General features: G+C 42.1%; 1 protein-coding gene across 2 annotated transcripts in view; it reads right to left on the bottom strand.

Moving 5' to 3' along the window:
• WASF3 (WASP family member 3) overlaps positions 1-9,937 on the bottom strand; it is a 67,578-nt gene extending 57,641 nt beyond the window's left edge. The window contains exon 1 of one of the 2 annotated variants that reach the window (XM_053936298.1): positions 9,866-9,937. The gene's annotated coding sequence lies outside the window, so the exon portion shown is untranslated. Of the gene's footprint in view, positions 1-7,093; positions 7,149-9,865 lie in introns of those variants that run through there. The other variant, XM_053936297.1, reaches the window with a different exon arrangement.
• Between the last annotated feature and the right edge of the window lie 3,989 nt (positions 9,938-13,926).

Here is a 13,926-nt window from a genome sequence, read left to right as displayed (position 1 = left end):
TACAAAGTAATTTCCATTAAGAGATTTAGAAACAATTACTAAAATATGATGTGATCACAAAGAAAACCTAAATTACTCAACACATACAATATATACATATAAGATATTTCCATAATAATGTGATGCAGGTAAATTATCCTATTCTGGATTGGTTTCTTGTCTACATCCCTTCCTCAATTTTCCAACAACCAGAAAATAGCCATTTCAATTTTGCCTTCCTCTATTAACATTTTGAAAACTATAAATAATTTAGATTTCCAATAATTAAATACAGATCTACATCATGTAAGATGCAAAATATCTTGACTTTTGGGAAAAAAATTAAACATTTAATATGGCAACTGGTTGCTGAAAGACATGGGCTGCCAATAAACATGCAAGAATTTTTTTTTTCATTTGAAGAGCAGTTATTCTGTTTAACCCTATGTAGGCAGGAGTGGTGGCAGAGGATGTGTCACAGGAAAGAAGGCCTGCCATGTCCCAGGGCAATGCCATGCCTGCCCAGGCAGCAGCTGACAGCTCCAGAGCAATGTGTGGCTTACATTCGGAAATGGAAGCAACAATATTCTGGATATTACTGACCACTTCGTTCTGGGATGGGAAGAGAGAAAAGACAGCAGGAAACCCAACACAATTTCAAATCCACCTCTTCCCACCTCCATATAAAAAAGCAGAAACCACACAATGCTTTGAAGAGTAACAACTCCACTTCCCAGAGGGCAGGGCCAGAGCTGCACAGCTGTGACACATGGCTTCCTCTTTCCCTCTTTATTTAACAGCTGCTTGGTGCTGGCAAAAGAGCAGTAGAGGAATAAAATACAACCAAACAGGGAGGCTCAATTAAAACTACTGATATGCAGTGCATTAAGCTTTTGTTCAAAGAGCACCAGCACATGCACGGCAGATGGGTAGAAGGTTGCAAGTAAAGCCACACCAGATGCAGAATTTGATGCCTTTACTCTTCTACCACAGCTGACCTCAGTTTGAAATGCTCATGTAGCTCTTCAGAGGTGACCTCTATGACCAACAAGTGCTGAGGAGGTGTAAGCACCACAATCATTCGAGCTGACCATTCATGTTATTACAGGTTATGAAACCTCTGGCAAATTCTGCATCAAGCACAATGAACTAAAACAGATCAGCCAAGAAGACATGGAATCTTGTTTGTTTGGAGATTTTTGTTGATGTTTGGGGTTTGTTGTTTTCTTTCAGAGCCTACTTTATGAAGTACCACTTAAAACTATCATCTGATGCCAAATAATATAGTGTTTCCTTCTGCACAGCGCAGATGAATACTGGCTTTGTTATTTTAGAAAACCTTGCTGCAGATTACCATGGGAATCACACTTTTTTTTAAAGAGATAAGTGCCCCCAACACTTTCAAGATACTGTGTTTTCACAATTACCTCATTTTCAAATATTACAACAGTATAGAGGTATTTTGCCCTTTAGAAAGGCATTTATTTAGGAGTAGCCTAATCCAAGTTAACATGTAAATAAAAGTAAGTCTGTTCTGCAACAAACCTACTTCTTATGGGTCAGCTGTTCCATAGGTCACATTCTCTTATATGCAGAATCACCAAAAGTTGTTTTAAGTCTACAAAAAAACATACTGCTTAAGGTTCCCACTTTGGCCAAGTTTGTTCTTCTTTTAACAGCCAATAAGAATCTGATTTAAATCATCAAGTCCTACATGCTTTGAACAAGAAAAGAGGATGAACACTTCATTATACACCTGCAGAAATGAGCAAAAAAAAGTATGGAAGGCATATTTCAGAGAACACTACTAATATAATGCAAATTAACTAATCCACAGTGGAATTCAATTATTTCTATAGTCTTATCTTCCTACAGTTACATTTATTTTAGTACTTTTTCAAAGTGGATTTAGAAGCCTCAAAAATACACTTCTGACAAAAGAACACTTGTCCTTCAAGCTTTGTATTTCAGACAAGCTTTTGTTTGAAGTTTCCTCCATATTTTAGCTCTAGAATATCAGGTTAAACATCTTAAAGAGATTACAACTCTCAGTAACCCTCAATTAAATTCACTGGTTTTACTCCTCTAGATTCAGCACCCACACTTCTCACCCTCACAGTTCCATCTCCCTGATGTGTCCCACCCAGTGCCAAAGCATGTCGCTTTTCTCCTTTCTTAGCCTATCCCTATAACTGAATGAACCTAGACAAACTTCTTTGAGTAACCTGGACTGCTCTATGCTGCATTTATTGTTCTGTGATGAGGCATGAAGGAAGTTATCTTTGACCAACAAATCAAAGCCGTTCACTATTTAGACTGTCATCCCTTAGGTTCACAAAACCTAATTCAGTATACTTTCTAATGCTTCATATTCAAAACCATTAGCAGCAATAATTACACCAAGATGAATGGTAGTGGGGATACTTGAACTACAGATTTAGAGTCACAGGTCTTGCAGTTAACATCACCATTACCAAAAGTATAAAATAAGGCTTTTATATATTTTTTATAACTGAACCTCAACATTTAACCTCAACATTTAAGCTGCCTATGTGCTTCTCTAACTTCCTCAGCTCACTTGGCTGAGAAAAACACTTACCAAGCTTGGATTAGCATTTAGCAGCTTTGGGGCTAACTGTGCTTGTTGTTTCAACCTTGACAACCAACTGTACGGACACACTATTATATTTAAGCTTCCAGAAACATTTAACATTTGATTCTGGTGAAAATACAGTTCTACTATATGTTTTGAAAATAAAATCACTTTTTCCTCTTTTAGAAGTCTATGATGATGCCAAACATATGCTTGTTTTCCAAACAACAACTGTTTAAAAGAAAGAAAACTCTTTCTGATGTTCCTGCCAAAACCAACATTCTGTGGCTTAAAGAAATTTGATAGTAAGCAGTTCACTCAGCTAAGGGAAGAAGGATTTACATTTGGCAAGGATTTACACTTCATGTCTTGCATCTACTTTCCTCCATTTTAAAATTTTTCAGGGATGCACGTGGCAACTGGGAAGGGTTTTTATGGTTTTTGTTGGGGTTTTTTTTACATCTCCCAAGTATTTCACTCTCTAAAAATAAGGCATCTGTGGTTTTACTAGAAATGACACAAAGCAGAAGTTCATCATGTTTGTCTTTTCTATGGGGAATACTAGGATAAAGAAGTGAGTTTCAAAGGGAAGTAAAAGATTTCAGAAAAAAATGCATGAGCAAGAGTTTCCAGCAAGAGGAAGTGGAACAGAAAATGCAGATGAGGAAGTGGTACACAAAACATTTAACAGCTTCATTTTAAAGCATGGAACAAGAAGAGAAGGCAATGAATTTGGGGTTTCAGCAGTCATTGTCACAGGCAGCAGTAATACATACTACATACCCAGTAAAGGTGGTTATTTCACTGCTGCCTCAATAGTTTCAGATTAAGAGAAAAAAATGGCTAACAGAAACATGCAGATTGGACTACATACTATATAAGATTTATTTCTGTACATTTCAGAAAGCCAGAGGTTTGAGGGTTCAGTCTGCTACAATATTTGACTCTGTCCTTCATTAATAATGCACAGAAATAGTAACTGGACCAATTTACTAAATAACATAAAATATTTAGTCCATTCCAAGCAGCTAAGACAACAGAAGTTCTGAAATTCTCCCCAGCTGTGGAGTATTACCTGCTTCTCCCCAGTTTTTGCAAGCAGACTTCAAAATCACATTGAACAGAACCTTGCCATCACCCTCCAAGATACAGGAGTTACTTAAGACTTCTAAACCTGCTCCAGTATCAAGCCAACTAGTCAGACAGTGCTTCAGCCAGCTCTGTGACCAAGCATGACAGCAAGCTGCAGATCCACACCAGCTTCAAGGCCCTCAGAATTGTTAGTACAGCAACCATAACATTTCACAAAGCACACACCTTCTCCGGTAAGATGGCAAGTATTCCAGAAAAAAGATCAGAATCCCAATGATGTTACATTAGTATTTCAGATGCAGATATTTCAGGATGATAAAAATCCTTAATGTTAAAAACTTAACCACTTATTAGCACACCAACATGGAAGCTTCTCTTGTCATTACCAGTGCAAATCCAGTACAGAAATTCAACAACTAGACATGAAGGTCTGTCTTTACAGCATGAATAGCTTGAGCTATAACTAGGCGTAGCTCCTAATGTTCACTATGTGCTTGTGTGGAGCTACCCACCCGGAATCAAAGGATACCTGAAATTTCATCATAGTCTACAAGGGCATGAGCAGTGCTTGATGACAGAGGCAAATGTTATAATAGCTACACTTCATGTGAGGGTTGAAAGTTTATACCTTAGTGCGTTCTCAGGCACTCCTCTGGAAGGCATTTGCACCTCACCTTCAACCTTCAGGTATATCACACTTACCATGCCCAAGATTCACAACTCTTTATTAGCTATAAACATACAGTGAGTGCTACAGTGAGAATGTACAAGACCTGTAGGATTGGAAGGGAAAGTTTCAAGAGAAGCAAGCTGGCTGAGCAGAAGGAGACAGCATCTCCTCTATCTAGGGAAAAAAAAAAAAAAAAAAAAAGCTGCTGAAATGCTAGTTCCTGGTTCCTTCTGCCAAAAGAATGGATAGAAAGCACATGGCTTGCACATCTGCTTGTCTAGCAATGCAAATACCCTTCTCCTACTATTCAGTTAAATAACCTGATACTGTAACCAAATCACTTGTATATCTGTACCAAGACGTCCTCATTAAATATGACTTAAGATTTAACTGCAGCTCCACTCCAGCTTGACTTGGCATGCAAAGGTGAGAAGAAACTTCAATGTTCCATGTGCAAAAAACATTGATACAAGAGTGTCTTCAAATTCAGCATGAAATCAAAAGCTTCATTTGAAGTGATGTATTCTTGTCCATGTTTGCAGCTGTTTAAGCATTCAAAGCAGCAGCCAAGCTTCATAAAGAAAAACACTACTTTCCCAGGAAATAACTCTGCAGTAAATCTGTGCTGATATAAGTTCCAGAGAATTTCAACATTCTACAGAAAACTCATCAGCAAGAACCTAACTGCTGCAGAAAACAAACTAAAAAGCCACATTGCCACTAAATCCCCCCTTCTAATTCACAAGTTCAAACTTCATTTATCCATTCATGTGTAATGAGGCAGAAGAACTTCTCAAAGAAGTGTTTCCAAAGGCTGTTTCAAGTTTAAAAATAAAACAAGCTCTGCAGGCCTTGTCTTCTAGCATGTTAGTCCCCACAGCTGCCTGTTGCTCTGTTAGGACAACACCAAGTCCATAGAAGATGAATGGTTTTCCTCAGCATCACTTAATACTGACCTTTTCAACTGTGGGATTTCAAAACCAACATCAAGAAATCAATTCCAATGTTCACTGGATACTATTAACATCTTTTGATGTATTATGCATCACCCATTACATACACAAGCTCTCCAACTATTACTTGTTACGAGAAAAGTAGTTTGCCACTGTGAATATCCCCAAGAAACCTGGAACCCGCCAGCTGAAGCACTGAATAACACTCAATTTTTCTGCTGCTAAAACAGATACTTGAAAATGTAAGAGTAAATCAGTTCAAGCATGCAAGTGGCACGAGTATAATGAGTACTCAAAACCAATATATTTAATAAATATGACATACTATGCTTTACACTCACTAGAAACACACACTATCCCTTATCACTGAATTTGACTACCAAAACTGTTAGAATAAAGATTTTATTTGTTAGATAGGAAGGGGCTCCAAGAATCTTGAAGGAGTAACTAAAATTCTGCTGAATTGAGAGGTCCACAAAAAAAAAAATCCCCATACATTCTGGGTCATCTCTAGAGACAGAAAACATGATCAGTTCAATAGCAGAATATTTCAGTATGTGAGAGGAAAAACTATACCACAAATTCCAGATGCCTATAAATCCTGAACATAAATTAAAACCAGCAAAGCAACAAATATTTACTGTACTTAGAAGCCTTGAAAATAATTCTCCAGCTACCTCACCTGGCAAAAATGAAGAAATCAAAGATAAGCTCCAAGTTCACAGATTAAAACAGCACAAAGGCTGCCATTTTGATCTCCAGCTGTTTGTACAAATTTTTTAATTTCTTCCCAAGCATTTTGATTCTTCTTAAATTTTGATTCTTCTTTAATTCTTCTAAATTACATCCAACAATAGCTAAAAATATTTCAGTTATTTGAATTTTCAAAACAGGGGTGAAAAACATCTGTGCTTTACCAGTTAAGAAAACAACCCAATTCAACATTTCAATAGCTTTTATCAAAAGTTTGCTTAGATCTAAATTATAGTTAAATGTGAAGGAAAACATTTGGTTAAAATGTAACAAATAATTCTGGTGTAACTTGAGGTTATTGTCATTATTACCTCTAAAGGCAGACTAAGTTCTCAGGAGAGAATGTAAGTGCTATGGCAGTTCTGCTACAGTGTTAAGGCTCAAGATGCTTCAATTTAATTCTCAATAAAGACATTGATTTTTCTTAGATCACAGGTATTCTGTATGTGAGCCTTCCATGTGGAGAAGTTAACAGTCACCCTCTACCTCCACCTTTTAAGAGAATAAACAGTGACAGCCAGCGACTCATCATATTCCTTGTACAGGGAAGCTTCCAAAGGCAAAGTACATTTATATCCTATACTAGAAGACATTTGTAATCTGATCCCATCAATGATCTCCATATACTGCATGCCATTTAGATTAGAGAACTAAGAAATTAGCCTGACAAAACCAATTGCTCCTCATCAGTACTATACACTAATGTATTTCTGCTATTGAGATAATTAACAAAACCTAGTATCATAACCCACTGGGCATGCACAGCCTGGTCAGTAACTTATACCAGTAGTGCAATTCATGTGATAACACTGCCTGTGGCTCAGGATCCTATGCAAGCAAAAATAAAAACAAGTCAAAAGTAACGACCACAACTTGTCTAATAATTTTAACTGGAGCCACACATGAACCAGGAAGTAATAACACATCTCATTTGAAATGAAAAGTCCAAGAAGAGTTGTATTATACAACCTGTATTAGATTTCAGTGCAGTTACAAGACAACATTAAGTACACATCAGCTAAAGACAGGCCTGCAAGAGCAGACTGAAATTACCTGCAGCAGTATTTTTTGCTCCTTCCTCACGCAAAGCAGTCAAGAGAACTCTGGAAGACAGTGCTCTGAAACTGCTCAAAAGAACGAAGAGTACTTCGTTATGTGACTGTTCATGCAGGAAGTTTAATCAAAAAACAAAGACTTGCAAAGTCATGAAAGCTAATTCATGTCCAAGTGACACTGATACAGTGATGGAAACACTGAACCACCGTCAGCTCTTCTGGAATTCTTCACCAAAGTATCTGCTCTTGTTTGGTTAGCTTTTCAGAAACCCTGTCTTTCTCATCACTATATAAGACACTTCAAAACACCATCATCTGTCAGATGATGGCTTTTCTTTCTCTTTCCCCCATACAGCAGTATCACCCGCAGACAGTGTTATTCTTGTTTCAGAAAAGTAAATGGCATGTACCTTCTCACTGAAGAATAAAGTAAATAAACCTGAGCTAAAGTAGGGACACTAAAGAGTAGCTGATGTACAAGGAGTTTATATTGCTACTCCTAAAATCATGATCCCTTGAGGCATGTTTTACAGATAAGCATATACTGGAAAACAAAACAGGTTTATGCTGTTATTAACTATGAAATGTCGCACATGTTACACCATATAAATCAAACATGAAGCCACAGTAACTGATTCCTGCTATGAAAATACCTTTTTAAAGCACAAGCAATTCTATTTCTGGCATGTAAAGTAATTTTTAATACTTCCATGGACAAATAGGAAGATTAACAAAGACTATTCCATTTCTGTAACCATTGAGTATAATCAAGACTATTGTTTCAGTATCTGATAAAAATAATGTTTTCTATTTTCTCTTTATTTGAAGAAAACAGCCATGGAAAACGAGAAGAGGGCTGGCTCAATTATACATTATTTCATGTACAACAAAATCTCTGTGTTCACTGCCTAATAACTCTATTCATACTGCCGCTAGCTATATAAACACTAATATAAAACTAATCTTCCAGCAAGAGACAGAAAAAGTTTGCTTTGCACAACTCATCCCCAGAATTCAGCTGGAAACAAATCAAGTTTCCACATCACTTAAGGAAAACATAGTATGGTCCTAGTCTCAAATGAATAGCTACAGATAAAACATCCTAATTCTTACTACGAATGACTTGGGGCCCCATGGGCAGATAACTGTCTTTCCATCTTAGGGTATTTTCTTCTGATGAGAACTTAAAAGGCAAAAAGCTGTAGCATAACAACTGACAAAGCTCAGTTCCACGGCTCAAACACAGGGTTTCATCTTCAATCACTGAAGTTTGCAAGCACGGTAACCAGTAACTTTCACAAATTTCCAGTTTGAGCACTAATGCAGCATAATTATTTTGTATCATGTCAGCGTCCATATATTAGAGGCCACATAACTTCACATCTGAACTACAGAGCACCATAGTGTGGGACAGCCTACAGGAGGATAAGAATTGCAACCTTATTCCATTACTTCATTCCTCTCTTCAAGTACACTCGCTATTAGTTTATGGAAAATACTGTATCAGCCAAAGTCAAAACAACGGTCTGTCTCCTCTAAACGTAATATTTTTTATTCCCTATGTAAAGTTTTAAAAAGAAGGCCAATCTTGCAACCTCCTCATCCCCAGATTTAAAGTTTCTTGAAGTTCCTGGCTGCTTTCGTAATTTGCCCCCATCTTTTTCTAATAGGAATACCATCCCCTCATTCGCTGCAGTTTACAGAAGAGGCACAAAGAATTACAGCTTTTTCCTAGTCCTGCACAAACAGCACACACACTACACCATTTGTGCTTTGAAGTGTTTTCTATCAAGAAATCTCACAACTGTATCCAATAACCCATCACTCAAGTACTGGCCCCACTTCACAGATTACTGCTCAACCTAAAACTATCAGCTCTTCTCCTGTTATCTGCAGCAATTACTGAACTATATCAGAAAGAAAGAGAATAAACAAAGCATTTCTTAACTGCTTTTAGGTCAGTGTTAGACACTGAGCAGTTGAGATAAATCCCTGTCTTCACACGCCTGCACTCACTCAGACTCCAGGCTTCTTCTCAGCGATACATTTACTTAAGAGCCAAGTAGAAAAAAAAAAAAAATTAAAAAAACCCAAACGTAGTGGGGCGGGGAACGGTTTAAAAGTTCCCGAGCTGTCAAGGACTCCCAACGCCCTTCAAAGCCAAAGACGATTATTTCTTAAGTACATGAAGAGCGCTGGACATCAGACAGCCTCGGCGGTGCCACGCCGCGGGGGCCGCTCTCGGGGGGCGAACACGAGCAGGGAACGAGTCCCCGGGCCGGCGGCTCCCGAGCATGGGCGCCGTATCCCCGCTGCCCGAACGGAGCGCTGCGGAGAACACGGGGAACAGTTCGGGGGCCCGTCCCCGACCCCATGCACGGAGGGCTCCGAAGCCTCCCTCCGAGAGCGCGGGGGGAAAGTGAACGTGCCCCGCGGCTCCGAGGACCGGCGAGGGGCCGAGGCGGGCGGGAGGACTCGGAACAAAGCTGAGGCGAGAGGGCCCGAGGACGGGCAGCTCAGCCCGGGCCAGCGGAGCACAGCCAGCAGCTCCGGAGCGACCCACCGGCGCCCCCGCCGCGGCCGGGAAGAGAAAGGGGCTCCCGCAGGGCAGCGCCGGGATTATCCCCGCGGGCTGAAGACCGCTAAAAAACAGCTGCTCCCCCTCCGCGCTCCTCGCAGGCGGGGAAAGGACCCTCTGAGCGCCGCCGCCCGCCCTCCTGCCCTCCCTGCACGGTAGTTGCGGGGGGCTGGAGCGGAGCCCCGCACCCACCTGGCGCCGCGTTCCGTCCCATCCCGCTCCAGCCGCCGCCGTTCCAGCGCTCCAGCCGCCGCCGCCTTCGCGGGCTAAGCCGCCGCCGCCCCGCCCCCTCAGCCGCGGGCCCCGCCTTCTCACCGTCCTTGCGGCTCCCATGCGAGGGGCGGGGCGGAGCTAACCAATGGGAAGCAGGCCCCGGCGGCGCCGAGCGCTGATCGGCGTAGGCAGCGACCAATGAGAGCGCCGGGGGGGGCGGTGCCAGCTGTCAATCAGCGGCCCCTACCTGGGGCTGCCGAGCGGCCGGGCGCGGGGGATGGCGATTGCGTCCCTCGTCCCTCCCTCATCCATCCCGCTCTTCATCCTTTCATCTCTCTCCCGGCTGGCGGGCCCGTATCCGCCGCTTCGATCCCTGCCCGCCCCGGCCTGGGTCCCTCCTGGCCCCGTGAGGCCGCCCAAGCGCCCAGGGTGTGGCGGCTGCCCTGGGGCTCCCTGACGGCCCCCGAGGCCCACGTGCCTCTCGGGAGCAGCCGCCTCTTCCCTCAGTGCCCGAGCCGCCCCTTCCCCGCCCGGCGCCGGCGGCGGGACGGCCGTGCCCGGTCCCTCGCAGTCCCCGAGGCCATCTGGCGCCTCCCCCGCGATGCCCGCGGAGTCGGTGCTGTCACCCACCCTTCGCCCCTGTCTCTTTTCTGCCCGCAAGAGACCTCTGCGGCGCTTCTGCCCTCATTCCCGACTGCCACAAGCACACCCACCCCCGCTGCCCTTTTCTTGCCCTTGCGACCCAATTCCGGCTGAGTCCAGCTCCTGGGCATCCGGGCCCCCAAGAGATCCGTGTTTATGCCGACGGGCTCTCTCCCCGCTGGGCAGGTGCATTGCGAGGGCTGCAGCTGCCGACCGAGCCCCAGCGATGTGCCTCTTCCAGCTTTGCCTGGGCTGCCGGCCTTTGTGGTTATCCCTGTAGCGGGGGCTTTTGATGCGCGCCGTAAAGCCTTTGGGAAAAAAGGAGGTGGGAGTGAATTAGATTTTGGAGGGGCAGAGTGGGTAGAACAACTGCTACATTTATTTTAATGGCCCGGGCAGCTTCAAAAACTAATGACTACTAACACAGGACACCCAAAACCAGCGAGCTCATGAAGGAGACGACCAGCTGCTCTGTCCCGTTCAGCAGGCGGTCCAGATCGATAGAGTCTCTGCTTGGCCTCTATATGGGACAAAGAGGTCAGGAACAGCCCCGTGATCATGGAAAAATGCTCTCAATAAGGGGAGCAGGCAGGACCCACCGCGATGATGGGCAGCAGTCGATCTAACCAGCTCAGCAGCCTGCCCTCATCCATGGGGGCTCGGGCTGCTCCACTGCGGACACTTGGACCCCGAGGAGGAGTGGGGCAGTGGCGTCTCAGGCTGTGGAAGGCTGAAGGGGCAGCCACTCTCTCTGGAGTCATATTGAAGAAATACTATTTAGTCAATAAAAATAATCACAGCTGAAAGTAGAGTTTTTAAAACACCATCTCCAGTCAATTGGCAACCAAAAGTTTGTTCTTTGTATTTGAGGTACTTGTGTCGGTCTTGGTAAGAAGCAACAGCTGAGAACCACTGCTGTAATCGCTCCAGGTTACACAGCAAAAAGCAGCAAGCCAGCTTTGAACTGCTGATGGTGACAGTTTTATGATCACTAGCAAAGTAAACAGAAAAGAAGTCTTTAACTAACATAACCCTAAAAGAAGGAAGCAGCAGGCTTTTTACTCAGCATAAGGGCTTAGTGGGACAAAAATCCTAAGAGCAAAATAGTCTCAAGGTTTTCAGAAAAATTCGTTCTCTATCCAAAAAAAGAGTATTTTTCCTGAAACACATATGCAGCAAGTGGAAACTCTTCAAAGACTGTAAAACAAAACAGAAGGAAAATGATTCGCTATTGTTAAAATACAGCTGCATTCATGCTCATTCAGTGGTCCTTTTTTCATGCTGAAAATGGGATCTTGATGTTTTAAAAATATTAATTTCAAACAGACCTATCTTTACCAGTACTTTTTTTCAGCTCCATCAATACAAGTAAATGGCCTGTGTGATGCAAGGTATTAATTAACATTTATTTCGTTCCGGCTGCTTCCCAGTCTCCTGGATTATTTCTTAGCTTTCATTTTTCTCCTCTGTATTCATGACATTTTTAATGCCATTTCTAATAACATCTAGATCTTGTAAGAAAGGAACTCAGGCACAGCTTTATTACTGCTGCTTTGACCTTGCCTTTGAATTTGCATATAAGGCAAATCTGCCAAACAATTTGTATTGAATTGGTATTGAGTTTTCATTAAGAGAAAAAGAAAGGTTGTTAAATTAAATGCAAGGAAGAATTGAATCAGCATTTGTATGAACCAATATTATTTTTCAGTTAAATCATGCTTCAGAAAAGCCCTCTGCATGCAGTAAATAGAGGTTTAGACTGAGGCATACCAAGAGATATCCAGGATTGATCTTCTATTAATTTCACTTGAAGGAAGAACCAGACTTCAGAGGGTAATGAAAAGAGAGGTTATTGGGGACTCAAACCAAGATGAGTTAGTGAAAGTGAGCATGACATTTTCTTAATGTCTACTTATAATATCACTGGTTTAGATCAAATTTATAAGGACTTCATCTTCTTGAATACTTAACTTTGCACACACACAAAAAAAGATACAGCATAAGAGCAAACAATATTTTGAAAGCCTGTTATACAGCTTGTTGCTTCCTGCTGGAGAGCATATTTTGTGATATGAAAACCTTTTTTGTCTTTCAGGAAACATAAAATTGCTGAATAATGTTGAAATAAATAGTGTTGTGCAAATGATTTACAATGCCACTGATAATTGTTACAGCATCTCTGATTATTAATGGTACATTGATAGGCCCCTGCAGAGTTTCTTGCTGAATCAGCTTTTGAAATAAATTGCTTTCCCTCCATCCACAGCCGCACCCCAGAGAAAGGGGAACCATGTCTTGACTGAAGTAATTGATTTAGGATAGCCAGCAGATACAGACACTGCACAACCTAAGATGCTCTGTGAATTACTACATCTCTGTTAATGGAGTTTATTTTACTTTATCACGAAACTGTTTTGCCTTGATAAGGCTGCATATGTATTTCTCATACTATTCACATTTTCAGTGTTATTGATATTACCATATGACTCACATTTTTCAGGAATACTTTCCTGACACTACTAATTATTTTGCTTTTTCTTTATTGCTTTCCTTCTACTATCCCTGGATTGCTGGAATACTGAAAGACTAACAAAGAATATGAAACCAAGATGCAAGTAGATCCTCAAAGGAAACATTCAACATAAGTTCAAAGAGTCACTGTGTAATCAATCTTGAGAAAAAAAATGCAGGGAAGCAAGAACAAAAGGAAGCCTAATAACTTTTCAAGACAGCTACTTTCATCAACTAAACAGGAGCTGTAATTCTGCCAATTAATAGTAAGGTCCATTAACTGTAAGTCATAAAAACTATTTGCTATGCAAAGCACTCGTTTTTCTTTGCTGGCCCTGGCATTTTGGGAGGGCAGTGTAGCAGGATATCCTATGAAGCAAGGACTGGTGATCTATAGCAGGAGTGGACAGACTCTCTTAATGGTTTTACAGCGTTGCCAGTTGAACAAGCTCCCTTTATAAAAATAAACACAGGAAAGACATGATGCCAAGTTCCCTGAGATTAAAAACTTATATGCAGAAAGCCGTAGTTAGTAGTGCAGTGTTGATTTACTGTGGCACAGCTAGGACTAATGTGATGAAACTAAAAATTGGGAACCAGGGTAAATATTAAGGGGAAGGGAAGGGAAGGGAAGGGAAGGGAAGGGAAGGGAAGGGAAGGGAAGGGAAGGGAAGGGAAGGGAAGGGAAGGGAAGGGAAGGGAAGGGAAGGGAAGGGAAGGGAAGGGAAGGGAAGGGAAGGGAAGGGAAGGGAAGGGAAGGGAAGGGAAGGGAAGGGAAGGGAAGGGAAGGGAAGGGAAGGGAAGGGAAGGGAAGGGAAGGGAAGGGAAGGGAAGGGAAGGGAAGGGAAGGGAAGGGAAGGGAAGGGAAGGGAAGGGAAGGGAAGGTC

The sequence above is a fragment of the Vidua chalybeata genome, chromosome 2 (assembly GCF_026979565.1).
Source record: "Vidua chalybeata isolate OUT-0048 chromosome 2, bVidCha1 merged haplotype, whole genome shotgun sequence".
NCBI classification, from domain to species: Eukaryota; Metazoa; Chordata; class Aves; order Passeriformes; family Viduidae; genus Vidua; species Vidua chalybeata.
This window is presented reverse-complemented; position numbering and strand designations above follow the sequence as displayed.